Raw genomic sequence first — 26,839 nt, 5'->3', positions numbered from 1 at the left:
TATCATTCACAGGATAAAAGTGTCACTGGCTAGGCAAGCGTTTATTGTCCATCCCTAATTGCTGTGGGTCTGGAGTCACATGTAGGCCAGACCAGGAAAGGACAGCAGCTTCCAGGTGGTTTTTCCAACAATTGGCAACAATCTTATGATCATCATGAGGCTCCTACTGAACTGAAATTCCACATTATACCACGGGAGATTGAAAGCCTGGTCAACTGTAGGGATTCTATGAAATTTTTTTTTAAATCCCAGTTTATCTAACCCCTCTTCCTAAGTAAAACCCTCTAGCCTGGGTAACAGCCTGGCAAATCCCCTCCGCACCCTCTCGAGTGGCTATCACTGGCTACACTGGTATTTGGGAGACGGGTTCTGGATCAAGCTCAGTTTGGGAGTCCCTAACACTTTCAAGGGTGGCACATGGGAATCAGCTGTGATGTGGCAAACACTGACACCTGTGGAATCATACTGCACCAGCTGACATGGGGAGAAAGGGAAGGTAAATGGAATGCAGGCCTTTATTTCAAAGGGAATGGAGTAAAAAATGCTGCTAAAACTTTTCAGGACACTATTCAGACCACAGCTGGAAATAGTGTAAAAAGTTTATCTAAGGAAAGATATACCAGCATGAGAGGCATCTAGAGAAGGTTCACTAGGCTGCTACCAAATATGGACAGATTGTCTTATGACAAGAGGTTGGGCCTGTGCTCATTGTTGCTTAGAAGAATGAGAGGTGACCTTATCTAAACACATGAGATTCTTGGGGGGCTTGACAGGGTAGATATGGAAAGGTGTTTCCCCTGGTGGGAGAGTCTAGCATAATCTCATAATAAAGGGTTTCATGTTTAAAACAGAGGTGTGGAGAAATTTCTTCCCTCAGAATGTAGTGAATCTATGGAATCCTCTACCGCAGAATGGTTAAGTATATTCAAGGCTAAGATAGACAGATTTTTAATCAAGAACCAACTCAAAGGTTATGGGAGAAAGTAGAGTTGATGATTATCAGATCTGCCATGATCTCGTTGAATGGCAGAGCAGACTTCGACGGGCTGAATGGCCTACTTCTGCTCCCACCTCTTATGGCCTTATGGGTGCTACATTCTCGGAAAAATTTTTATAAGCAAGTGGGGGATTTAAAAGAACTTCAACAAAATTAGAGATCTTTTTTCATCCTCACAATGCAAAAGAATAAGTGGTTGATGTCGTATATACTGTATCTCGGATCAATGCAGAAACGAGGCTATTTCAAAACATGTAACAGGTTTTATTTACAGTGATGTAAAACATCTATTTATGCTTCTAGCTTTAAATTCCAGTTCCTTCTACAGTTTCCTAACTTGTCTTGGAGTCCACGCCCAGACCTAACTAATCAAGACCTGTGAGCATCAATAGTAAACAGATTCATATTGCCAGACACAGAGGAAAATTAATATCACAATAAATACAAACTAGAATATGTTAGCTTATCTAAACTAAGGTCAAAAGCCACATGACACCAGGTTATAGTCCAACAGGTTTATTCAAAATCACAAGCATTCGAAGCACTGCCCGTTAGGAAGGCTAATGGAATGTTAAATTTTATTGCAAATGCATTTGAGAACAAAAGTAGCAAAGTCTTGCTTCATTAGTATAGAATCTTGGATAGAGTGCGCCTGGAGAACTGTGTGCAGTTCTGATCTCCTTATCACAGAAAAGACATTATAGCCATACAGCAAGTACAGTGAATGTTCACCAGACCCGATCCCATCATGGTCGGACTGTCCTATGAAGAAGAATTAGGCAAATTGGGCAAAGGCTGCTCTGAAAGCTTGTGATTTCAAATAAACCTGTTGGACTATAACCTGGTGTCATATGACTTCTGACCTTGTCCACCCCAGTCCAACACCGGCACCTCCACATCATATCCAAACTAAGACCTGCTAACTAGTATAAAAATGACAGATTTGGATGAGATAAAGCCATTCAATCCAACAAGGGTATTCTTCTAACAAACCATGAACAATTCGCAATATTATAGCTTCTGTCTAACAGAATTTGTTGAGTTAAACGAACAGCTACAGGCAAAACCTCCAAGATGACATATCTCCAGCAGAATCTGTCACTGACACTCCAAGTTAATCAATCAAAAACTCCAGGATTTCAGTCCCATGTTACAACAAACATTAATTATTCAGTGCTGATTAGCTACATTCTGCAGCTAACGATCATTGACATTGCCCTGAAATCACCAGAAGAGACAGACCTTGATTTAACACTGTGAGCAATGTATCCACTGTCAGACTCACTGGGGCAGGCACACCAAGGTTAGCTACAATATTCAATCATCTTTAGGAAATAAAATAATGTGTGCCTTTGTATAATAGCTCAGATATCGTCCATCAGTGTTTCAAATTACTCCATGTATGGTGATTTGCTCCTACATACCAGTGTAAGTAGATTTAACAGCCATTTAATGCATAGAAACAGCAATGGCTTTGAAGCCAGTGTCACTGAATGGAAGGAATAATGGTGATTGAAACACAGGGAAGACTATCTGTTATTCTTGATTTTATACCATAGGATGTTTGACATTGCCCTGAAATCACCAGAAGAGACAGACCTTGATTTAACACTGTGAGCAATGTATCCACTGTCAGACTGGTTTCATAGGCTCACACCCTAAAGGAGGGCTCAGTCTTTTCCATTAGAATTGGAAGAGTTACCACATTAGCCAAGCTGATTCTGATAAGCTATACTTATCCATGTAACTATCAGCCTTGTTCCTTAACAGACATTAGGCAGATTTCAAATTTCTAACATCCACAGTACTTTGCTTTTGCGCTGAGATATTAGTCAGGCTCCCTTTTAAAGCAGATAATAGCTGTTTGATGGCAGTATGCAATTCTTCTAATTTCTAGTCTTGATGAAGCCTTCCTATTCTTGTCCTTGTCTTCCCTTACTCTGTAATTACAATTTCAGTTATATATTCTACCTATACGTTTACATTAGTAAAAGCTGTGAACATCATAAAGACCTCTGTCAATAGATTGTGTTCCAGTCTATTCTATTATTAGGATGTAGGGTAGTCCTGCCAACAGTTTTTTGTCCATCCCTAGTTATCTTTGAGAAGGTCAGAAGTCACACGACACCAGGTTATAGTCCAACAGGTTTATTTGAAATCACAAGTTTTCAGAGCACTGCTGCTTCGCCAGGTAAAGGATTTCGTGATTTCAAATAAACCGGTTGGACTATGACCTGGTATCGTGTGACTTCTGACTTTGTCCACCGCAGCCCAACACCGGCACATCCACATTACATCCTTGAGAAGCTAATGGTGAGCTGCCTTCTTGAACCACAGCAATCCAAATGGTGCAGGACCACCTACAGCACTGCTAAGGAGGGAGTTCAAACACTTTGACAGCGAATGAACAGTGATATATCTCCAAGTCAACTGCTGACTGGACTCACCACAAGTGGCTACAAGAGTAGGTCAGAGGCTAGGAATCCTGCACTGAGTAACTCACCTCCTGACTCCCCAACGTCTATCCACCATCTACAAGGCATAACTTCTGAGTGTGATGGAGCACTCCCCATCTGCCTTGATATGTGCAGCCCTAACAACAATCAAGAAGCTTGACACCGTCCAGGACAAAGCAGCCGCTTGATTGGCACCACATCCTCAAGCATCCACTCCCTCTACCACTGACACTCAGTAGCAGCAGTGTGTACTATCTACAAGATAAACTACAGAAATTGACCAAAGATCCTCAGACAGCACCTTCTAAACCCATAACCACTTCCATCTAAAAGGTCAAGTGCAGCAGATACATGGAACACTAACCCATGCAAGATCCCCTCCGAGCCACTCACCATCCTGACTTGGAAATATATCACCGGTCCTTCAGTGTCACTGGGTCAAAATCCTGGAATGCCCTCTCTAAGGGCATTGTGGGTCAACCTAAGCATGTGGACTGCAGCGGTATAGAAGGCAGCTCACCACCACCTTCTCAAGGGCAACTAGGGATGGGCAATAAACGCTGGCCCAGCCATTTCCCACGAGAGAATATAAAAATGAGTCACAATGGAAGAATAGCAAACACTGTAACCACGGGGTGCTGGGGGTAGAGGGAGTGGATATGTAAAACTACCATAACTGGACTGTTTTGCTCCAGATGATAATGAGCTACTTGAGTCTTGTTTCACTTCTAACCACACAGTGCCGTGGAGAATATCCTGCCACATTCCTGACATGTAGTTCCAGGGAGTCTTGGAGGGTCAGGAGATAAACCACCTACTGCATGGAATCAGAGTCTGACCTCCCTGAGTAACCAGGCCAGTCTTGTGGCTGATCCAGTTAAGTTTTTGATCAATGACAACACTCTAGGATGCTGATGATGATGATGGGACTCAATATTGGTAATGCCATAGGGAGACAGTTAGAGACTTTCCAGTTGGAGGTGACTGTTGCCTGGCACCTGTGTGATGCAATTGTTACAAGTCATTTACCTGCCTACATTTGGATGCTATTCAGGTTTTGCTGTGTCTGGGCACAGCTTGCTTCATTGTCTGAGGAACCAACAGTGAGCAAACCCCACTTTAAGAGTATGACAGAGGGTGGGTCATTGATGATGCATCTGAAGATGGTTGGGCCTAGAACACAGGCTTGAGGAACTCCTACCATTGCAGAGATTTCCCCCTGAAGCTTAAGTATTCATAGAATCCTTACAGTGTGGAAGCAGGCCACTCAGCCCATCAAGCCCACACTGACCCCCTGAACAGCATACCACCCAGACCCAACCCCAACCCCCACACCCTATTCCTGTAATCCTGCATTTCCCACCTAGCTTACAAATCCCCGGACACTATGGGCTATTTCGCATGGCTAATCCACCTAACCTGCACGTCTTTGGACTGTGGGAGGAAACCGGAGCACCCGGAGGAAACCCACGCAGACACAGGGAGAATGTGCAAACTTCACACAGACAGTTGCCCGAGGGTGGAATTTAACCCGGCTCCCTGGCGCTGTGAGGGAACAGTGCTAACCACTGAGCCACAATGCTGTCCAGGAAGTATTGACATGTGACAGCTGATTGCATTATTGAGGATTCGTTTCTTTATTGCCCTGTGATTTGTGCACTAAACAAAACTGGGCAATTATCTGCAGTGTTGGGTAGGTGCCGGTGTTGTAGGTCGGCCAAGCCCCATCTTTGATGAAAACAAGTTGAATATGTGAATCATCATGGAGCTTTTGTGGTAAAACCATTGTCATTGTTTTTCAGTGAACCTTCAGTATTTCATCAATATCATTTTGACAGCATGATGTTCAACACTGTACATCATGATCTAGTATGCTGTACTAATGTGTAATATAAGGTTAAAATGACCTCTTCCAACTTTATGTCTTAGGACATTAAGCCACATGCCAGGACATAATCTAATCAACAATTAATAATCTCATATTGCCTAAATGCGTCCAGTGAATCTTGAATAATAATATCCAAACCTTTTTATTTCATTTTCATTTATACAAATAGACACCCATCCATCACAAAGACCATTTTTCCTCCATTAATGAGCACGTTTATACCCCGTTGTTAGCCACATCAGGCACTCTGCTGCAAAATATCAAATAGTTCTACTGCAGACCATCGCTCAAGTAATATTAATGGTAACAGGATTAGGCACAGCTAATAATTTCCAAAACTGGGAAACTGAGATGAGAATATAATATCTTGTTCTCAATGCAGTGAGAGCCAGAACTTAAAATAAAACAGTTATCTTTTGCGCAGCATGGTTCCTGTGGGCTGCAGAACAACGAAACAACATGGAAAGGTTTTTGTCTTGTTATGGTTTGAATAACGCCTTCCTGACAGAGAGCCAGGGCATTCGGACCTACAAGGGTTACAAGGAAAGTATTCAGTGAGCAGCTCATTCAGCTGTCTTGGACTAACTCCACAACAGGTTATATATCTGAAGATGTCTTGTACCCAATCAGACTACCAAAGCGCTATATCAAGAGCTGAATTGCAACTGATGCTTCAAGGGAGAATCTCAAACCTCTCCCAGATGATGAAGCACAGACAGGAATGCTCCCCCTTTGGAAAGAGAAAACACAAACTAAAATAACACACCATTGAACACTAGTTATCTTACCTACCTCAAGCAGTTTCATCTAGAGGGTCATTTTCTGATCAGCAGCCAAGTGGAACATAGAAACATAGGAAATGGCTGCATTAGTAGGCCATTCGGCCCTTCGAGCCTGTACCACCACTCAGTATGATCATGGCTAATCATCCAATCTCATATCCCATTCCCGCCCTCTCCCCAAAACACTTGATCCTTTGATCCCCAAGGGCCATGTCCAGCTCCCTCTTGAAAATATCTAATGAACTGGCCCCCAACAGCTTTCTGTGGGAGAGAATTCCACAGGTTCACAACTCTCTGAGTGAAGAAATTCTTCCTTATCTCAGTCTTGAATGGCTCACCCCTTAATTCTTAGACTGTGACCCCTAGATCTGGACTTCCCCAACATCAGGAACATTCTACCCCCATCTAGCCTATCCAGTACCATCAGGATTTTATATGTTTCTACGCAATCCCCCATTAGTCCTCTAAATTCCAGCGAGCACAAGTTCAGTCGATCTTCACTCATGTGTCAGTCATGCCATCCCAGGAATCAGTCTGGTGAACGTTCCCTGGACTCCCTCAATAGCAAGAAATACAAGCATTAAATTTTGGGATTTGGATTTTTTTTAGAAATGGAGGCACAAATAGATGTGGGAGTTCTGTGAAGGTAATTTCTTTAAACAGGTCAGAAAGTCATTTGGAACAGTAACTGAAGTACATCGCTTCCAATAGAGCATGTGTCTGGAAGCAACTCCAGCTGTGTTAATGGATAAAACATTTAGACTAAGCAAAAAACCAAAAGAACTGCAGAGCTGGAAATTAGGTCCAGCAGTGTCTGTGGAGAGAATTCAGAGTTAACGTTTTGGGTCGAGTAACCCTTCTTCAGAATTGAATATTTACACTATTGAGCTCACGATAATTTTAATATGTGAAGACTGGCTTGATAGGTCATATGTCTGACTTCAGAACAGAACACTCAAGGCCTCCATTTAAAAGAATCAGAAGTTTTGTTCAGAAGTGAGTTTTGAGCTTCCTGGTAGCAGAAGAATTAGTTTTAGTTAAGGTGAACCAGTCACTATAGACAAAGTACTTTAGTTAATGAAGCTTCCAGGCCACAGACTTTGAATAGAAATCTTCATGTTATTTGGGCTGAAAATGTTTAGGCCATCAGGTGGTTCATGCCAGTGGACTGGAAAAGACTCATAAAATTAGCTCAAAAGCCTATGGCATCAATTCAGTAAAAACTTAAAGATTTCACACGGGAGTGAAATTTCTCTGGGGTACAGTATCTATATAAGGACAATGTGAGGAAACAGGTCTAAACTTTGTTGTGTGGTTTATGTTAAGTTCATTTTGACTGGAGTATATATACATAACTTTGGTTATTTTCCATATTTTGTGTCATAAACTTGTATCCTGACTGTTAAAGAACATCCGCAGTCCCTTGTAAACAGGTTTCAGGACTAACTACTATAGTGATCAACTTCAACAATGAAACATATGACCTATCAAGCCAGTCTTCATTCTGGGACCTGATTTTTTTTTTCAGTATTACCATCGGTTAGGATCATAACACTAGTAACCATGAAGAGATGCTCTTTTTGAATTTTGATTCCAAGGTCACCCAGATCAGTTCAAAGTTCTGTGAAGAGCAATTAAGGGTCAGAGTCAGTTTTAGTCAGTGAGAAAGAGTCAGAGAAGGAGCCTCGATCCTGACCAGAGGCAGGCAAAGCAGACAATTGCTACCTTTTGGCTGCTAGCCACTTCAGTTTCTTTTTATTCATTCCTGGGAAGTAGGTATCACTGGCTGAGTAGCAATATTGCATTATTATTATCATCATTTAGAAGCAGCGGAAACTGACTCCAGGCAGTCAGAGCTCTGCAGAAGTCCTGGGGATCTGAGAAGATGGTGGAACGTCACTGGCTCTCTGCAGGAAAGAAAGAAGCCCTGGATGGACTGTCCAGTAACAAGTGAGAGTGGAGATGGAGGAAGACCAGAAGCGGTACTTGTTTGTGGTTGCAGAAAAATATTGGACTTGGAAAAACCGAGGGGGCAGTGCCAGCTCAGTGAGGCCTGATGTCTGTGATAGAGTTGGAACTGTACAGTTGGTGCTGGAGCGCAGCCTCAAAAATACAGTGAGACACAGGCTCAGGGGAAGAGATGGAAGACCAAGATGTAAGAACTCATTGAGGCAGTCTGGGATAAAGTGGTTTTTGAAGGAATTTCAAGGCTAGATCTTTGAAAGTGATAAACTGGAATTCCTTTGAAAGGAAACAAAATCTAATTACATTTGATGACCTATAGTGTCACTAATGTTGAAGGATGTTTCTGAGGAATCTGGATGATCTGCTATTTAGTGTGGAGGCTGATTAGCTCAGATGGCTGGTTTGCAACATAGAGTGATGCTAATGGTGAGGGTTCAATCCCTGCATCAGCTGAGGTTACTATGAAGGACTTTCCTTCTCAGCTTCACCTGAGGTACAGGGACCTTCAGGCTAAACAATCACCAGTCACCCCTCTCTCTCTCTAATGTGACAGCAGCCTTATGATCTGGTATGACTATGGTGACATTACCCTTATTGTGTTCTGTGCGATTGTCTGTTAGCTCATATTAACCTTGAATGTTAGAGGATAAGTTAACATAAAGGTGTTGATTGTTTTACGTTGTCAACCTTAGCTGTTAACACAGCTTATTTTGTTTGTTTAAAATTGTGGAATCCTGCGGCTTTATTCTCAGACTTTGTCAACTCCAATCAAAAGTAAGATTAAACCAAGTGATAACGTAATATCTCAATCTCATCAGGAATCCAACAGTTCACACATGTAGGTGCATGTGAGTAAAATCAAAACCGAAGGAAACAGATCCTAGATAAGGGTGCATTTTAAAGACACAAGAATAATTGATCCTGACAGGCAAATCCAGATCAGTCTCCATGAGTAATTTGAGCACTCTATCATCAGGATATGAAGAAACTTCAGTTTGTTCTTATTTTTCACTTAAAAGTATTTAGCTTATATTCTGCAATTGGTGTAATTTTAACCTATTTGTGTTAAGTGGGTCAAAGTTAGGTTGGAAAAAAGCACTGACTGAAGAATCTAAACACAATACTTTTCAGGGAGAGGTAATGGGAATGTTTCTGGACGGTTCTGAACCAAGGCTGAGGCTATCATGATGGTCCTACCTGCTCGACCTCTCCCCTTGCCTGATTTGATTTGATTATTTATTGTCATGTGTACAGTGAAAACTGTTGAACAGTGTTTCCACTCTCCAGCGCCATCTTAAAACACAGAGAAACAAACCAAAACAGAGAACATAAAGGCAGAAAAGTGAAGGAATAAAGAAAATGTGTCTAACGTTAAAGTCCTTATTGTTAAGTGCTCCGCCATGGGCCATGGGCCTGGTGGCCAGGCACAAGTCCCCTTCACAGTGCCACTGCTGGAACAAAACTCACCACTGTTCAGCGCCATTGATAACCAACGATCTGTCCTGGACTTCCCATGTAGATGCGATGGTCAAGAAGGCACAACAACTCCTCTTCTTCCTCAGGTGACCCAGGAAATTTGGCAACTTTTACAGATGCACCACTGAAAGCATACTGTCTGGGTACATACCGGCCTGGTACGGCAATTGCTCTACCCAGGGCCATAAGAAACTACAGAAGGTGGTGTGTACAGCCCAGACCATCACGGAAGCCAACCTTCCACCCGCGGATTCGATTTATAAGGGTCGCTGCCACGGAAAGGCTGCCAACATTATCAAAGACCCATCGCACCCCGGTAATGACCTCCTACAACCTCTTCCATCAGGAAGAAGATAAAGAAGCCTAAACACAGGCTCCAGCAGGTTCAGGAACAGTTTCTTCCTGGCCATTATTAGATAATGAATGGACTCTCTAACTTCAAATAATGCTGATCTTGCTAACGTTGATCTTGTTAGGGCACACCATGTGTGAAGTAAGCCGAATGCCCCGTCTAAGTTTCTTTTTCACCCTATGATCTGTAAGTCCTTGCTTACTATGACCTGCCTGTACTGCTTGTAAACACAGCTTCTCACTGTACTTAGGTACACATGACAATGAATAAATCGAATCAGATCCCACCTCCACCGATGCCCTGGCCACTGATGCCCTGGCCACTGAGTCTTCACCAGGGCTTGTCAATACAGGTGCCACTGATGCTACCGGGTAAAATACCAGCCCAAAGCCAATCCACCACAGCCGTGTGTCCACTTCGGGTCCACTTCACTGATGCCACTTGGTCTCCTACTCGGCCCAAATTGTCCTCAGCTGCTGCCTCCATGAATCTGCATTGGACATAGACACCACCAGGAACCGAAATTCACCTCTGTCACCAGTACCACAAGTCTGTGCTGTTGGGCCTACTCGAGTCCAGGCTGCTGGGCCCACCCATATACCTTCTTACCTGCCCTAGTGACCTTTCTGCTGCCTTCAGGGATCTGTCCATCAGCAGGTCAGGATCCCCCAGTTCCCTGAGCTTTAATCAGGGATAGATAGCAAATTCTAACCTCTCCAGTGACACCCACATGAAATGTAGAATGAAAATAAAGAGAGATGCCTGAGAGAAATCATGATAATTCTTACTAGTGATGATTTTTCAAAGGGGAATGAGTACCACATACCTTTAAAAATAAACAAGAGGTAGAAAACAAGTGTGCACGCATAAACTTGTAAATCTTCAGAAAGGAGCAGGGAGAAGATATCACTAAATTCCATCTAAATTCCAGCTTGAAGGTATTACAAACGACTTCATCACAATTCTGCCTCCCTGATACTGCAGTTCATGTTCTCAAAAGAGTGGGAAGGCCGGGGAGAATTCTGTCAGTTTAAAGTACCGTGTCCTCCAATGTTGACAGGAGAAAAATAGAATATACTCAGCAAATATACCTCCATTAAAATGCCACTGTTTTGCAGCTTCAAACTTAGCCCATAGAGTCATACAGCATGGAAACAGACCATTTGGTCCAACTAATCCATGCTGAACATAATCCCAACCCGACATAATCTGGTCCCACCTGCCTGCTCCTGGCCCATATCCTTCTGAACGTTTCCTATTCAAATGTCTATTAAATGGTGTAATTGTACCCACATCCACCACTTCCTCAGGAAGTTCATTCCACATTCGAACCACCCTCTGTGTAAAAAAAAATTGCCTCATGTCTTTTTTAAATCTCTCCCCTCTCACCTTAAAAATGTACCCCCTAGTCTTGAAATCCCCCGTCCTAGGGAAAATTCTCCCTGTGTCTGCGTGGGTTTCCTCCTGGTGCTCCAGTTTCCTCCCATAATCCAAAGATATGAAGATTAGGTGGATTGGCCATGGGCAATGCAGGGTTATAGGGATAGAGTAGGGGAGGGGGTGAATTTGGGTGGGATGCTCTTTGAAGGGTCAACGTAGTCTTGATGGGCCAAATGGCCTGCTTCCACGCTGTAGAGTTTCTATGATTCTACCTCTTTCATGTGCAACTACATTCTTCAACATTATCATTTGTACCATGCTCAATTAAAAATTAAGATTCTATTACTGAGTAAGGACATGATAGAGGTGTGTAAGCTTATGAGGGTAATGGACAGGGTGAATAGGAAGCAGCTGAAATGTCAATAACAAAGGGGCTTAATTTTAAAGTGAAAGGCAAAGGTTTGGAGGGGATTTGAGGAAAAGCTTTTTCACCCAGAGGGTGGGGGGTGGGGGGTCTGGAATGCACTGCCTGGGAGGACAGTTGAGGAGGGCAACCTCACAACCTTTAAAACATACTTAGATGAACACCTCAGGTGTCGTAACATTCAAAGCTATGGGCCTAGTTCTGAGAAATGGGACTACTATAGACAGGCTGGTGTAGCCACAGTGGGCCGAAGAGCCTCTTCCAAGCTGTATGACTCTAACTGACTTTTTTTCAAAGGTTAGTTAATAAAAATGTTTCATTAACCTTAGACAGTAAAAACTATCAGCTCCAGACCTTCACAATTTCATGCATTTGCTTGGTTACTACCCGACTCTGTTACTTTCAAATCATATATTGCAGCTTCCTCGACATGTAAACACTTTAAGTTAACAGGATGTGATCCCAAACATGGCTCTCAATGTATCAGTCACTGATTTTAGTGTGAATTAATGTCTGGTGGCTCATTATGAGACCATTTAATCTTTTACTCTCAGAAGCAGACAGGCAATTATACGTTAAAGGCATGATGCTATGGTAAACAATTTGTGTTGTATCGCACAACTTCTTCATTAATTCAGCTCCTGAGTGCACTTCTCAAAGTGGAACTGACCCAAAACAAACCTGGTTTCAGGTTTACTTACACATTTCTGCCGTGATATTATTATCATCACAGGTGAGGTGCCTGATGACTGGAGGGTGCTTAATGATGTACCTTTGTTTAAGAAAGGTTGTAAGGAGAAACCAGGGAACTATTGATCTGTGAGTCTCACTTCAGTTGTGGGTAAATTGTTGGAGATGATTATAAAAGATAGGATTTATGGACTTTACAGAGGTAAAAATTGATTAGAGAGTCAGCATGCTTTTGTGCGAGGAAAATCTTGTCTCACAGACTTGATTGAGACTTTTGAGGAAGTTAACAAAAAGGTTGGTGATAGCAGAGCAGTAGACATTGTTTATTTGGATTTTAGTAAAGCCTCTGACAAGATTCCACATGGTAGACTAATTAATAAAACTAGGGGTCACATGGGATTCAGGGTGAGCTTGCCAATTGGATATGTAATTGGCTTATTGGCAGGAGACTGAGAGTAATGGTGGAGGGTTGCTTTTCAGACTGGAGGCCTGTGACCAGTGGTGTTCCACAGGGATCAGTTCTGGGTCCTTCTCTTGTTTGTCACTTATATAAATGATTTGGATGAGAATATAGAAGGCGTGCTTAGTAAGTTTGTGGATGACACCAAATTTGGTGGTGTTGTAGACAGTGAAGAAGGTTTCCTAAGATTACAAAAGGATCTTGATCAAATGGATCAATGGGCTGAAAAATGGCAGATGGAGTTCAATCTGGATAAATGCGAGGTATTGCATTTTGGTACAACAAACGGGGCAGGGCTTATACAATTAATGGTAGAGCCTTGGGTAGTGTTGTAGAACAGAGGAACCTAGGGTGCAGGTACATAATTCTTTGAAGTTTGCATCACATATAGAGAGGGTGGTTAAAAAGGCATTTGGCACACTTACCTTCATTGCTCAGTCCTTTGAGTAATGGAGTTGGGACATCATGTTGAGGCTTACAGGATATTGGTGAGGCCTCTTTTGGAGCACTGTGTCCAGTTCTGGTCGCCCGGTTATAGGAAGGATAATGTCAAACTAGAGAGGGGTCAGAAGAGATTTACCAGGATGTTCCCGGGTATGGAAAGTTTGAGTTATAAGGAAGGACTGGATTGGTTGGGACTTTTCTCTCTGGAGCATAGGAGGTTGAGAGGTGACCTGATAGAAGTTTATAAAATAATGAGAGGTACAGATAGATTTGATGGTAGTTTCTTTTCCCAAAGATGGGGAATTTCAAGACAAGGGGGCACATTTTTAAGGTGAGAGAAGAAAGATTTAAAAAAGACATGAGGCTAATTTTTTACGCAGAGGGTGGTTCGCATGTGGAATGAACTTCCTGAGGAAGTGGTGGATGTGGGTACAATTACAACATTTAAAAGACATTTGGATGGATATATGAATAGGAAAGGTTTCTAGGGATATGGGCCAGGAGCAGGCAGGTGGGACTGGTTTAGTTTGGGATTATGTTCAGCATGGACTGGTTGGATCAAAGGGTCTGTTTCCATGCTGTATGACTCTATGACACAGACAACACACATATGTGCATATATGCGCGTGTGTGTGTGTATGTGTGTGCGTGTGTGTGTATCTGGTGTGTATCTGTCTGTGTGCATGTGTGTGTCTGGTGTGTATCTGTCGTGTGTTTGTGTGTGTGTGTATCTGCCTGTGTGCGTGTGTGTCTGTTTGTCTGGTGTGTATCTGTCTCTGCGTGTGTATGTGAATGTCTGTGTGTGTGGGCATGTGTGTGTGTGTGTTTGTTTATCTGTCTGTGTGTGCATATGCATGCGTGTATGTACGTATACCTGCCTGTGTGTATTTGTATGTGCATTTCTGTGTGTGTGTGTATCTGTGCATGTATGTATCTGTGTGTGTGTGTATCTGTGTGTGTGTATATACAGCATTGCATAATAAACTAAAAGTACTACTAGATGTGACTTTCCTTGCAGTTCAAGTACCTGGAGTGCATAAAAAGCAGTGAGTTTTCAGAGAGCTGCTCAAACCAAATAACTAAACAGACTTAGCACGTTTGCAAGCTTTTGAAAATATGAATTGCGCTAGACTCTGATTGAGCTTCTCGTTGTTTTCAATTCCACAAGTTTCCTGTTGTGGTGCAAACTCCCTGAGCTGATCAGAATTTTATAATCACCTCCAGCTTTCCATTATTCTATAATTATTCACTACAAAAGTGACTACACTTCAAAGGTACTTCATTGTCTGCAAAGAGCTTTGAGATGTTGTAAGGATGTGGAAGTTGCTATATAAATGCAAGTCTTTTTACTTTGTGTTTACATTTTCCCTTTTTGGCACTAAGACCCTGAGTCCTTCACGATAACTACTCCGACCACCACCAATTCCATTCAGAGTAACACTACAGTAATTGGAGTTGATTTTGTTCTTAAATCAGCCTGTTTGGACCTGTTATGACGCAGCTCAGTGGCAGGTAAGACTTAAACTCAGACCTTCTGGCCCGGGGCAGGGATAGCATGACAGGAGTATAGGACCTTTCTGATGCAAATCAATTACTGACACATTTCTCTTGCTGCTCAGAAACCCTAGCTTTGATTCAGTGCAACTCCTCTCAACTTTGATAAATCATAACCAGGAAATAACTCTGGCCACAGACTGATTCCAAACAAATTTTGCTGCACACTCACAAGCTGGAATGGAAGTGGTGCTTTAGAAAATTTCCACTTATGCAGCCAGTTACAAACCTGTGGGTAAATCCTGTGTTTAAAGAAGTCAATCAACCAATTCCCCCTAAGAAGGTTGGGGTAGAAAATACTCTGTGGGTGGCATGGTTGCTCAGTGGTTAGCACTGCTACCCCGCAGCACCAGGGACCCAGATTCGATTCCAGCCTTAGGCAACTGTGTGTGCAGTTTGCTCCTTCTCTCTGTGTATGCATGGGTTTCCTCTGAATGCTCCAGTTTCCTCCCACAGCACAAAGATGTGCAGTTTAGGTGGCTCAGCCATGGGAAATTTGAGGTTACAGGGACAGAGTGTTGTGTCCTTCGGAGGGTCAATTTGAACTTGATGGGCCGAATGGCTGACATCCACACTGTAGCGAATCTATATCACAGTCTCTACACTTAACAGTTTTTTCTTTGCATCATTATATGGAGTCATAGAGCTGTACAGCATGGAAACAAACCCTTTGGTCCAACTCAATCATGCCGACCAGATATCCTAAATTAATCTAGTCCTATTTGCCAACATTTGGCCCATATCCCTCTAAATCCTTCCTATTCATGTACCCATCCAAATGCCTTTTAAATTTTGTAATTGTACCAGCCTCCACCACTTCCTCTGGCAGCTCATTCCACACACACACCACCTTCTGTGTGAAACAGTTGCCCGTTGAGTCCCTTTTAAATCTTTCCACTCTTACCTTAAACCTATGCCCTCTAGTTTTGGACTCCCCTGCCCTGGGTAAAAGACCTTGGCTATCCATGCCCTTCGTGATTTTATAAACGTCAATAAGGTCACCCCTCAGCCTCCGACGCTCTAGGGAAAATAGCTCCAGCCTATTCAGCCTCTCCCTATAGCTCAAACCCTACAACCCTGGCAACATCCTTGCAAGATCTTTTCTGTTGAACAAGAGCGCTGAGGACGATGAATAAAGTGTGAGTTAAAACATCATAATGGGGTCTACTGCAAGAATTGAAGACATGATCAGATGCACATAATATAATGATGTAAGGTTAGCAACAAAGTAATTGAATGTAATTCTACAGTACTATCAATTAGTAAATAATTTGCCATTATCCACAAATTACCAGCGGCATCTCTCTCCATTGAACAGAGAGAGATGGAGACGGAGAGAAAGAGAGAGAGAGAATTGGTTATAAATATTTTGAGGGGTACTACCTCACAGGCACGAGTCAAAACAAGGAAGCAAGCCTCATATGTGTTCAAGATAATTGCCCTGGTAGAGTTCAGAAATGTGTCAATTCATTGCACCTTGTATTAGGAACACAGGAATATAGGAACAGGAGTAGGTCATTCAGCCCATCAAATTCCTCTGGTATTCTAGATTATGGCTGATCATCTCCTCAATGCCATTTTTTCACATTACTTCCATATCCCTGAATCTGATTAGCTTCCAAGAGTCTATTGATTTCTGTCTTGAACCTGCTGAATGATTCAGCCTCTGCAGAGAATTCAAAAGATTCACTCCATTCCGAGAGAAGAAATTCCTCCTCATCTCAGTCTGAAATGGTCTGCCCCTTGCCCTGAGATCATACCTCCCAGTTCAAGAGCCACCAGCCTGGAGGAATATCCTATGTACAACCACCCTATCACACTCTGTAAGAATGTTAAAAGTTTCAATGAGATCAGCTCTCACTCTGCAAAACTCGACATAATACAGGCCCAGTTTAGCCAATCTCTATCAGACAATCCTGAATATGACCTTACATTAATAATAATGTGACATATTATACTATACTAAAATTACAGATTATGCAATACTAAATTAAATATCTTAATGTTAACTATTACATGAAATCAAACATGACATGTAATTATGGAAACAGTTAAAGTTTCAGACCATGCCCTTCCTTCCTGACCTGAGTGTCTCCAGTGTTTTCTAGTAATTTCAAATTTCCAGCATCTGAGATACTTTGTTTTTGGATGATGTGCAATTATTTCAATAAAGTGACTATCAGTTAGAAGCTTTGCAAACAGAAGATTTGCTTTGATTTCCGTGTGTTTGTGTTTCAATTTGTTCTTGTCGCTACTTTGACTGAAATCACAAACTCTCTTAAGGTTCACCAGGAAGAGCAAACATTGTAAAAGCTGTGTGTTCCTTTTATAATACTCTTCATGTATAAGGATCAGTGGTGCCTTGCATTGAAGCCAGACTTCGAGCGGAAAGTGTGTCACTTGGTCAGACGATTATCATTATACTGGTAAAACTCTCTAAGTGTACCAAATGGATTTAAGTGCCAGACAGCTATAAGATTAATAAAGGAACAGGGGAAGACCATTCAGCCCCTCAAGCCTGCTTCACCATTCAATAAGACTTGATTGTCATCTCAACGTTACTTTCCTCTCAGTCTTTCTATAACCCTCAGCTCCCTTGTCAATCAAAAATCTAACCAATTTGGCCTTGAATTTGTTCAATTGCCCAGCCTCTACGAGTCACTGGCGAAGAGATTTCCAAACACCAATGACCTGCTAAGTGAAGAAATTCCTCCTCATTTCTGTCTTAAATGGGAAGACCCTTATTTTGAAACTGTGCCCCTTTACTTCCAGATTCATCAACATCTTCTAGACAGGGATAGTAGGAACTGCCGATGCTGGAGAATCTGAGATAACAAGGTGTAGAGCTGGATGAACATAGCAGGCCAAGCAGCATCAGAGGAGCAGGAAAGCTGACGTTTCGGGTCGAGAACCTACTTCAGAAATAGCTTTCCTGCTCCTCTGATGCTGCTTGTTCTAGACAGGGTTTGTTTTGTCAAGTCATCGTTTAAAAAAAATACTTGAATGTTTAGTTGAAATTTGTCCCTGTTCAAATCCCCTCAGATGAGCTTTCTCACACCAGATCTGAATAGTTCAGATCCATCAACATTACTGCAGTTCATAATTCTGCTTTCCTCTCCAACAGTGCCTCTTCAATTACTTTCAAATATTTCAGTTGCACCCAAACTGAACCTTCATTTTTAACACCTGACTTGCATCTGCAGAGGCATTGCCTGGAGCTATTATTGCAATGTTATTTCCTCCAAATAGAGAGGCTACTTCACGAAAAACTATGGTAAGTTCCCTCCCTCTCTGCTTTCCCAATCTCTTCCAGGAGTATTGCATTCTTTCCTTAACTGAAGCCAAGTTTTAGCTGAGAAAATTCTCATATATGCTGTGACTGGAATTATTGCCCAATACTGCATTCAATTCTAGTCTCCTGGCTATAGGAAGGATGTTGTTAAACCTGAAAGGGTTTCAAAAAAGATTTACAAGGATGTTGCCAGGGTTAGAAGGTTTGAGCTACAGGGAGAGGCTTAATAGGCTGGGACTATTATCCCTGGAGCGTCGGAGTCTGAAGGGTGACTTTATAGAGATTTATAAAATCATGAGGGGCATGGAAAGGGTGAATAGTCAAGGTATTTTCCCTAGGGTAGGGGAATCCAGAACTAGAGGGCGTAGGTTTAAAGGTGAGAGGGAAAAGATTTAAAAGGGACTTAAGGGACAACTTTTTCACGCAGAGGGTGGTGCGTATGTGGAATGATCTGCCAGAGGAAGTGGCAGAGGCTGGTACAAATACAACATTTAAAAGGCATCTGGATGGGTACATGAATAGGAAGGGTTTAGAGGGATATGGGCCAAATGCTGGCAAATGGGAATGGATTAATTTAGGATATCGGGTCAGCAAGGACGGGTTGGGCCAAAGGGTCTGTTTTCATGCTGTACAACTCTATGAATCTGTAATTTTACTCGTTATGTCTTTTACTTCATTGTAAAACAACATTTGAAACATCTTTTCTTGTTGCCATTAGTGACACTTTTTCCTTCAACATGTTGCTTTTTCTTGCTGTTGAATCTTTCACTCCTTTTTCCCCACCAAATTAAGTCTTTTATTGCGCCCTCAGTATTTCTCTATTGTTACTCTCCCTTTCCTTTTTATTGTTCCCGAAACTTCGTACAATAAATATCATGGGAACCTCAGAGATTTTGACCCGCCTTGCATGGTCCTTTCACGTCCCTTGCAGTGCTTAGATCTTGCCTTGCCATCCAATTTTGTACAAAAACAACATTGAAGCGGTGTGTGCGAATGTTTAACTCTTTTTTGTTAGGCACAGCTGCACTGCGTGGAACACAGCAGATTACTGCTCTTTCTTGGGAACATTGATTGAGACCCCTAATTATTCAGGAATGGCATCAGTCACATCACTTTCAATGTGAGGGCCTGAATTTTCCCAGGAGGCACGGGAAGTGGGGTCATGAGCACATTTGGAAAGGTAGACATTACATCGGCCTCCCAATACCCTCCTGCCCCGAGCATTTTTTCCAGAGGGTGACTATCCCAGAAGCAGGGATAGAAATGGGCCAATTATCTTCAATTTTCTTGGCCACAAGAGTATTCTTCATGGACACAGAGGCTCCACACCGTGTTAAAGGCCTGGAAACACAGATTGGAAACAGCAACTCTTTTGAGAGTTTGTATTTTTTTTCTTGCTGGCAGTAATTCTCAAAGGGCATCAGTCTGAAGGCAGCTGGCATGGCTTTGCTGCTGCTTCACTAAGACTGATGCCTAGGAAATGAGTGACTTGCTGAAAATGGTGGCCATTTCCTGCTACTGAAAGTGCCTCTAATGGCACCAGTGCTAGTCCCTCCTGCTGATGGTCAGACGTCGCCCCACACTGTGAAGACAACTGGCCGCGATGATATCACTTCCTAAAGCTAGAATCTGATCTCCATCATTAACTGGGCCTCCCTGAGGTAGCTCCTTACTGGCTGCCTCTGGGGAGATCATCTCCGCCACCACTGCCAGCTCTGTATTCCCCAACCAGAATTCATCCACACATCAGGATGGCTGCCCACCCAGGAAAATGTACCTCAAATTCGCGACAGGTAAAACAGGAAGGAGAACGTTTGAGCTCTGCCCCTTCAGCAATGTTTACAGACACCAGTAAAGCTAAAGTGCGCTGCAGAAGTAGTGAGTTTGAGAGGATCCTGCATAGTTTTTCCAAACCTAGTCAGCATTGTTTGAATGGAATTTCCTACATTCTGCCTTCTGACTCCAGACTGTATCAATGTCATGGACTGGGGTAGCAAGAGAAAGAAAAACATCATTTTTATTTTATGTGGCAAAGGATGCTTTTACATTTACAACCCAGTGCAAAGAAACCAGAAGAGAATTAACTCAGGCTGAATTATTACAATGGTGTGAATGATGTGGTGTAAACCACAGACAGAACATAGGATTTCTGTATCAGACCAACATGAGTTCATTTGGAATACTGTATAGATCGAGCTCAACAAAGAGGAAATTGAGCCCAGTGCAGGGGAGATTGAGCCCAGTGCGGAGAAGATTGAGCCCAGCGAGGAGGAGATTGAGCCCAGTGCGGAGGAGATTGAGCCCAGTGCGGAGGAGATTGAGCCCAGTGCGGAGGAGATGGAGCCCAGTCCAGAGGAGATTGAGCCCAGTGAGGAGGAGACTGAGTCCAGCACAGAGGGTAACGAAACCTTGTGGGGAGGTGAGCCCAGCCTGACTAAGCTCTTAAGAAGGACTTTAATGTTGAACTTTTAACTACATTTCCTTATTTTTCTACTTTGATTTTGTACCTTGGTACCTTTTTACTTACAACGGTGCTGGGAATGGTGACATTGTACACTTTTCACTGTACTCCTGTATCCCTGTACTTGAGTACACGTGACACTAAAATCTAAACCTAATTCGCAAATGTTAATTCCAGAACACATCGCTTTAGACTAATGTTGCATTACCTTGAACAGCTAGGCCATAGTTTTCATTTTCATAGATTTACAGAATATTGGATCACTTCCTAATGAACAGAATTCATAACCAACAGTTTCCAGGCATGGTATATAAAACTGAGTGTAAATCCTATAGAACACAGCATGAGTCAACTATTACAGGCAGCACTCCAGGAAACAAAATCATAATAATTTGGTCCCATTCTAACCCTTTTTTGTTTGCAAGTTTTTTTTTTAATTTATTCATTCACAGGAGGAGGGCATCACTGCTAGGCCAGCATTTATTGCCAATCCCTAATTGGCCAGAGGGCAATTAAGGGTCAATCACATTGCTGTAGATCTGGAGTCACATGTAGGTCAGACCTGATAATGATGGCAGTTTCATTCCCTAAAGGACATTAGTGGGATTTTTTCCCAACAATTGACAATAGGTTCATGGCCATCAGTAGACTCCTAATTCCACATTTTTATTTAATTCAAATTCCACCATCTGCCATGGAGGGATTCAAACCCGGGTCCCCAGAACATTACCCGGGTCTCTGGATTAAGTCCAGCAATAATACCACTAAACCATCATCTCCCCCCTTGAATGTATCAATAATGCCATACTGTAAGATGCACTACAGTGCACCATGCACAGAAACTCATTCCAGCAAGATTTAGCAAGGTCACAACCAGTTTTTCCTCTGATGTCATTTTGATTAGCATGTCCAAGACTCCTGCCCCATGTAGCTTAGAGGGATCAATGGTCAAGACAACTGGCCTAAACTTGGAAATGAATTTCAGAAATGGGCCCTCTTCCCTAATTAATATTGTAACTGTGCTGCACCCTTATCTCAATAGAGGATGTTAACTATACCCTGAGAGAAAATATACTACGGTCCATGGCTACCTTTACTTCCACAAGAAAGAGAGACAGTTTGTTCCTTATCAGTGTGAGCTCTGACAGCCAGACTTACACATGTTGTTTGGAAGATATATTCTGAAATACAATTATGGCAGTAAACCAAGTGGATGTGAAATTTTGTTGCTCTCAATGTGTTATCTTCTTCAACATTCTGTGACTGTTGGATGCCTCTAGCCAGGAAACCAACAATTCTCACTCTTAAAAGGTAATGAACGAACAAAACAAACCACTGAAAACGTTCAGCAGCTTCTGAGTTCTGTTAAAAAGTTGTTGGCCGCAAATATTAACTCTGTCTCTCTTGCTCTCCACAAATGTTCCCACAATTGCCAAGGGTTTTCTGCGTTTATTCCTAATGTAGAGCATATGTGCGATTTTACTCTTGCATTCTTGCCATTTCTCTCCCAGAAATTCCCAGCCTGATGATGTTCAGGAGAAACTCGGCAAATCTAGCAGCAGCTGTGCAGAGAAAGCAGAGTCACTGAAGGTTCACTGGACCGAACTCTTAACACAGTTTCTCTCTCCACAGGTGTTGCTGAATTTCTCCAACAATTTCTGCTTTGTTTCAGATTTCCAGCATGTACAGGGTCCAGACCCAAAATGTCAGCTTTCCGGCTCCTCTGACGATGCCTGGCCAGCTATGTTCCTCCAGCTCCGCACCTTGTTTTACAGTTCTTGGGATTTTTTTTTGAAGATGTTCAGCCTTTCTCTCTGATGAGGTTGTCATTTCTCTCTCTTGCCTTATTTCCCTTTATTGCTTTTTGCTTCCCATCTCATGTTTGATCAGATAGCTATAAAAACTGATATTCACTATCACAGTTCCCTCCAGTTCTGAAGAAAGGTCATTCATTGGAAATGTTGAGCGGTAACTATTAAGGTGGGTGATCCAAGTCAGGAAATTTCTTGGGCCAGCAGATCTGCCTCAATAGAAAGTGCCCTGTCAGACCTAATAATCCTTTTGTAGGGGAGCTAAGGTGGGATAGTCAGGACTGCCACTCCCTGGCACAAATCAGTGACATAGGACATAGGGGCTGCCAAGTGCTGAGGCGAGCCTGTTAAAAAGCCGAGAATAAAGTTCACCAGAGAAATCTTAGGGCTTCTAGCCCTGAACCTTCACAGCCATCAATACTCACCGCTCCCTATGACATCTCCATACCAACTTAATATCAAACTGTGCCCCCCACCCCACCCAGTTATTGGCTCTTATAGCCCCCATGTCACTTTAATGCCAATTCATGCCCACCAACACTCCACCCTTGTTGCTTACACCTGCCATGCCAATCTCACTCAGTAATTCACCATGGGTTGACCTCAGGAGCCATGTTGTTTGAAATAAATTAAAAGTCTAAATATCTATTACTATATCAAACAAACACCCATTCATGAAAGTCCATTCAAAAATTTTAAATCTGCTGAAGTTATTAATCACTTTTAGAAAGAAACTTCAATTCAGGATTCCAGCTAATCCTTCAACAATCTCTTCGATTGTAAGTTTAGGACTTCACCCTGCTGAGATAATTATAGCTTATGGAAAGCACTAAAATATTCGCAAGGATATGATAATAGCCCTTGGGGAAAAGTTAACGAATAGCTATTGCCATTGGTAGAACAGGGATTTTTTAACTCTCACTGATGAAGGCAGCCTGTTTATCTTAAAACTTTTAAGGCCTAGATACTTAAATGACTCCATACGGTGACAGTTCTATAGATCTTATCCAATCTTCAATTTATGTCTGCTCTAAAAATGTTCGACTCCCAAAAACAGGGTCTGTTTGAACTGATGCTGAGCTCAAAGGGCCCCAGTGAGTTCAAGATTCTTGTGTGAGAATCATATATTTCCTTTTCCCTGCTAGTGAATATGGGAATACTGCCACCATATTTAAAGTTCACGGAGTTGTAACTTAGTTTGTTAACTCAGTAATCTCTCTGCAGAGGTTACGAGACCCATGGAGTATTTGTGGATTAATGGCATCCACAGTAATGACTCTGGGAGTTTGGGTGAACTAGCCTCTAGATCTTTACAAAACGTTGGTTTTTGCATTTTCCTTTTTATTGGTGCTTCTCTAATGATTTCCTTTTCTTGTTTTTTTTTAAATACATGGCATAGGTAGTCAATTTTTAATTCATTATTTGTTCCTAGGCTCCTGGTACCCATATTTTTGTTTTCCAAATCCAATTTTTTTTTTCATGTTAGCCACTCTTTCTTCAGATGACATGACCTTTGTAATACTGTATAACAAGGGTCAAAATTGGTTTGAAGGTGCTTATGTGATACTCATATCAATTTGTATTCGGTTCAAATGCATTGAAGTCCTATTAGCCCACTTGATTCATTTATGGTGGTGAACACTATATTTTTGTATTTACTTCCCTCACACAATGCAACACCTTATTTATAACATGGCTGTGTTTTAAGGGTAAGGTTAGGGATGGTGCGGTGGCTCGTGGTTAGCGCTGCTACCTCACAGTGCCAGGGACCTGGGTTCAGCTCCACCCTTGGGTGACTGTTTGTGTGGAGTTTGCATGTTGTCCCTATGTCTGTGTGGGTTTCCTCCCACAGTTCAAGGATGCACAGGTGAGGTGGATTGGCCATAGGAAATGCACACTTACAATGAAATTGTGTGGGAGCTGGTTAGGATGCTCTTCAGAGGGTTAGTATGAGCCAAATGGCCTCTTTTTGCATTGTAGGGATTCTAAATTACACAGCAGATTTTCGAGCCAAAGTTGTACACAGCTGAGTGTGTTTGAAGCCAAAACCAAGCAGAAGCTTGACAGGATAAGAAAATGGGAGATGACTGTAGACTCAAGCATCTATTAAAATAAGAACTTGCATTTATACAGCACTTTATACACTGCACGGTGTCACATGATGTGACTTTCATCAAACAAAATTGAACTATGAGCCACACAATGAAATGTGAGGGCAGATAGCCAAAAGCCAACATAATACTAGGCCACTGGCCCATTAAGCTTGCCCCATGGAAGATTCTGAGATCATGGTTGAGTGTCTACATTAATTCCACCAACTTGCGCCTTCCTTAACCCTTTGATTCATTTGGCCTCCAAAGATCCATCAATGTCTGCCCCAAATATACCCAATGTCAGAGCATCCGCAACTCAATACAGAATCCCAAGGAGGAGGCTTCAGAGGAGAAAAGTGGGGTACAGAGGCGGAGACAGTGAATTCCAGAACTTAAGGCCTTGGTGACTGAAAGCACAACAGCCAATGATGGAACAGTTAAAGACCAAGGATGTGCAGGAGACCAGAACTGCAGGTTGGTGAGTTGTTAGTTATTGAATAGAAACCTGAATGCATTATATACATGTTGTTGATTAATCTAGCCTGCTGCAGTGTGCAGAGACTACGAAAAAGAGGAAAACAACATTTGCATCCAAAAAATCAAGTCTTACAGTCAGCTGAGTAAAACCCCATTGTGTAAACTTTCTTAAACTTTATGTTTCAAGCTAATAAACACTGTCTGCATAGATCTCAAAGAATTGTCACAATATTGTGATGTCCTGTGCAGTCTCCAGAGTTGGAGACCAAGAGGGAAAAATACATAGAGCAGCAAATACTAGAAATCTCTGACAACAAAAATACAATCTGGAAAAGTGCTGAAAGCATACACTGTGGCCTCCAGTATCCCCTAAACAAGGCTCACAGATCTGAAAACATTAACTCGGTTTCTCTCTCCATGGATGCTGCTAGACCTGCTGAGTTTCTCAAGTGCTTTCTGTTTTCATTTCAGATCTTCAGCATCTGCAGTTTTCTTTTGTCTTTTTTATCTAAAGAGAAAGGCGCAGGTTGGCATTACAGCTGTGGACATCACAGGCATATCTTATAAAATCAAACCAATGCAGATGGTACAGTTCTGAAATAAAAACAGAAAGTGCTGGAGAAACTCAGCAGATCTGGCAGCATCTGTGAATAGAGAAGCAGAATTAATGCTTTGAATCCGATATTAATCTGAAATGACAATGAAATTTTGACCCAACTTGCTGGATCAGGTGGAGCACTAATATTACATGTCATCCAAAAGGGGCTAACATAACTTGAGTGGCACAGTGGCTCAGTGGTTAACAGTGCTGCCTCATGGACCCAGGTTCAATCCCAGCCTTGGGTGACTGTCTGTGTGGACTTAGCACACTCTCCCAGTGTCTGTGTGGGTTTCCTCCAGGTGCTCTGGTTTCCTCCCACAGACCAAAAATGTACAGGTGAGGTGGACTGGCCATGGGAAATTGCACATGGTGTCCAGGGATGTGCTGGTTAGGTGGACAACCCTGGTAGATACAGGGATAGGTCTGGATGGGGTGTTTTTTAGAGGGTTAATGTGGACTTGATGGGCCAAATGGCCTGCTTCCATCCAGTAGGGATTCTTTCAAGATCTATGAACCCAAGCTGCCAGTTAGGAGCTAAAGGGAATGTTGGTTTTCCATCCCCAGCTGTTTCAATGCTACATTGAGGTCAATGAATTATATTGGCCTGGTGTAAAGTTAGTAACCCACCTGAAACTAAACCCAACCAACTATTTTAAGATTGTCCCTTTCATCTATACTTAATTTGGGGGACTCAATTACTAGGGGTCACGATTTCAAGGTGACAGGGGAAAAGTTTAAGGGAGATATGCGTGGAAAGTTCTTTACGCAGAGGGTGGTGGGTGCCTGGAACGCGTTGCCAGTGGAGGTGGTAGAGGTAGGCACGATAGCGTCATTTAAGATGTATCTAGACAGATACATGAATGGGCAGGGAGCAGAGGGATACAGATCCTTGGAAAATAGGCGACAGGTTTAGAAAGAGGATCTGGATCAGCGCAGGCTTGGTGGGCCGAAGGGCCTGTTCCTGTGCTGTAATTTTCTTTGTTCTTTGTTACAAACATACAAATTATGAGCAAGAATAGGCCCTCGACCCTGTTCTGCCAGTCAACGATCTGATCATAGCTTCTGCTTTGAATTCCACATTTCCATCTATTCCTGACAGCCGTTGATTCCCCTGCCTAACAAGAATCTATTTACCTCCACCTCACAGATCCCACCCCCATCATCTTCTGAAAAAAAGAGAGTTCCAAATTCATACAACTCTCTGAGAGGGAAAACTGCTCCTCATCTCTATCCTAA

General features: G+C 42.4%; 1 protein-coding gene across 1 annotated transcript in view; it reads right to left on the bottom strand.

The window, feature by feature from the left end:
* camk1da (calcium/calmodulin-dependent protein kinase 1Da) overlaps positions 1-26,839 on the bottom strand; it is a 395,944-nt gene that overhangs the window by 245,335 nt on the left and 123,770 nt on the right. The gene's annotated exons all lie outside the window — the stretch shown is intronic.

The sequence above is a fragment of the Rhincodon typus genome, chromosome 22, assembly GCF_021869965.1.
Source record: "Rhincodon typus isolate 14 chromosome 22, sRhiTyp1.1, whole genome shotgun sequence".
Lineage (NCBI taxonomy): Eukaryota > Metazoa > Chordata > Chondrichthyes > Orectolobiformes > Rhincodontidae > Rhincodon > Rhincodon typus.
This window is presented reverse-complemented; position numbering and strand designations above follow the sequence as displayed.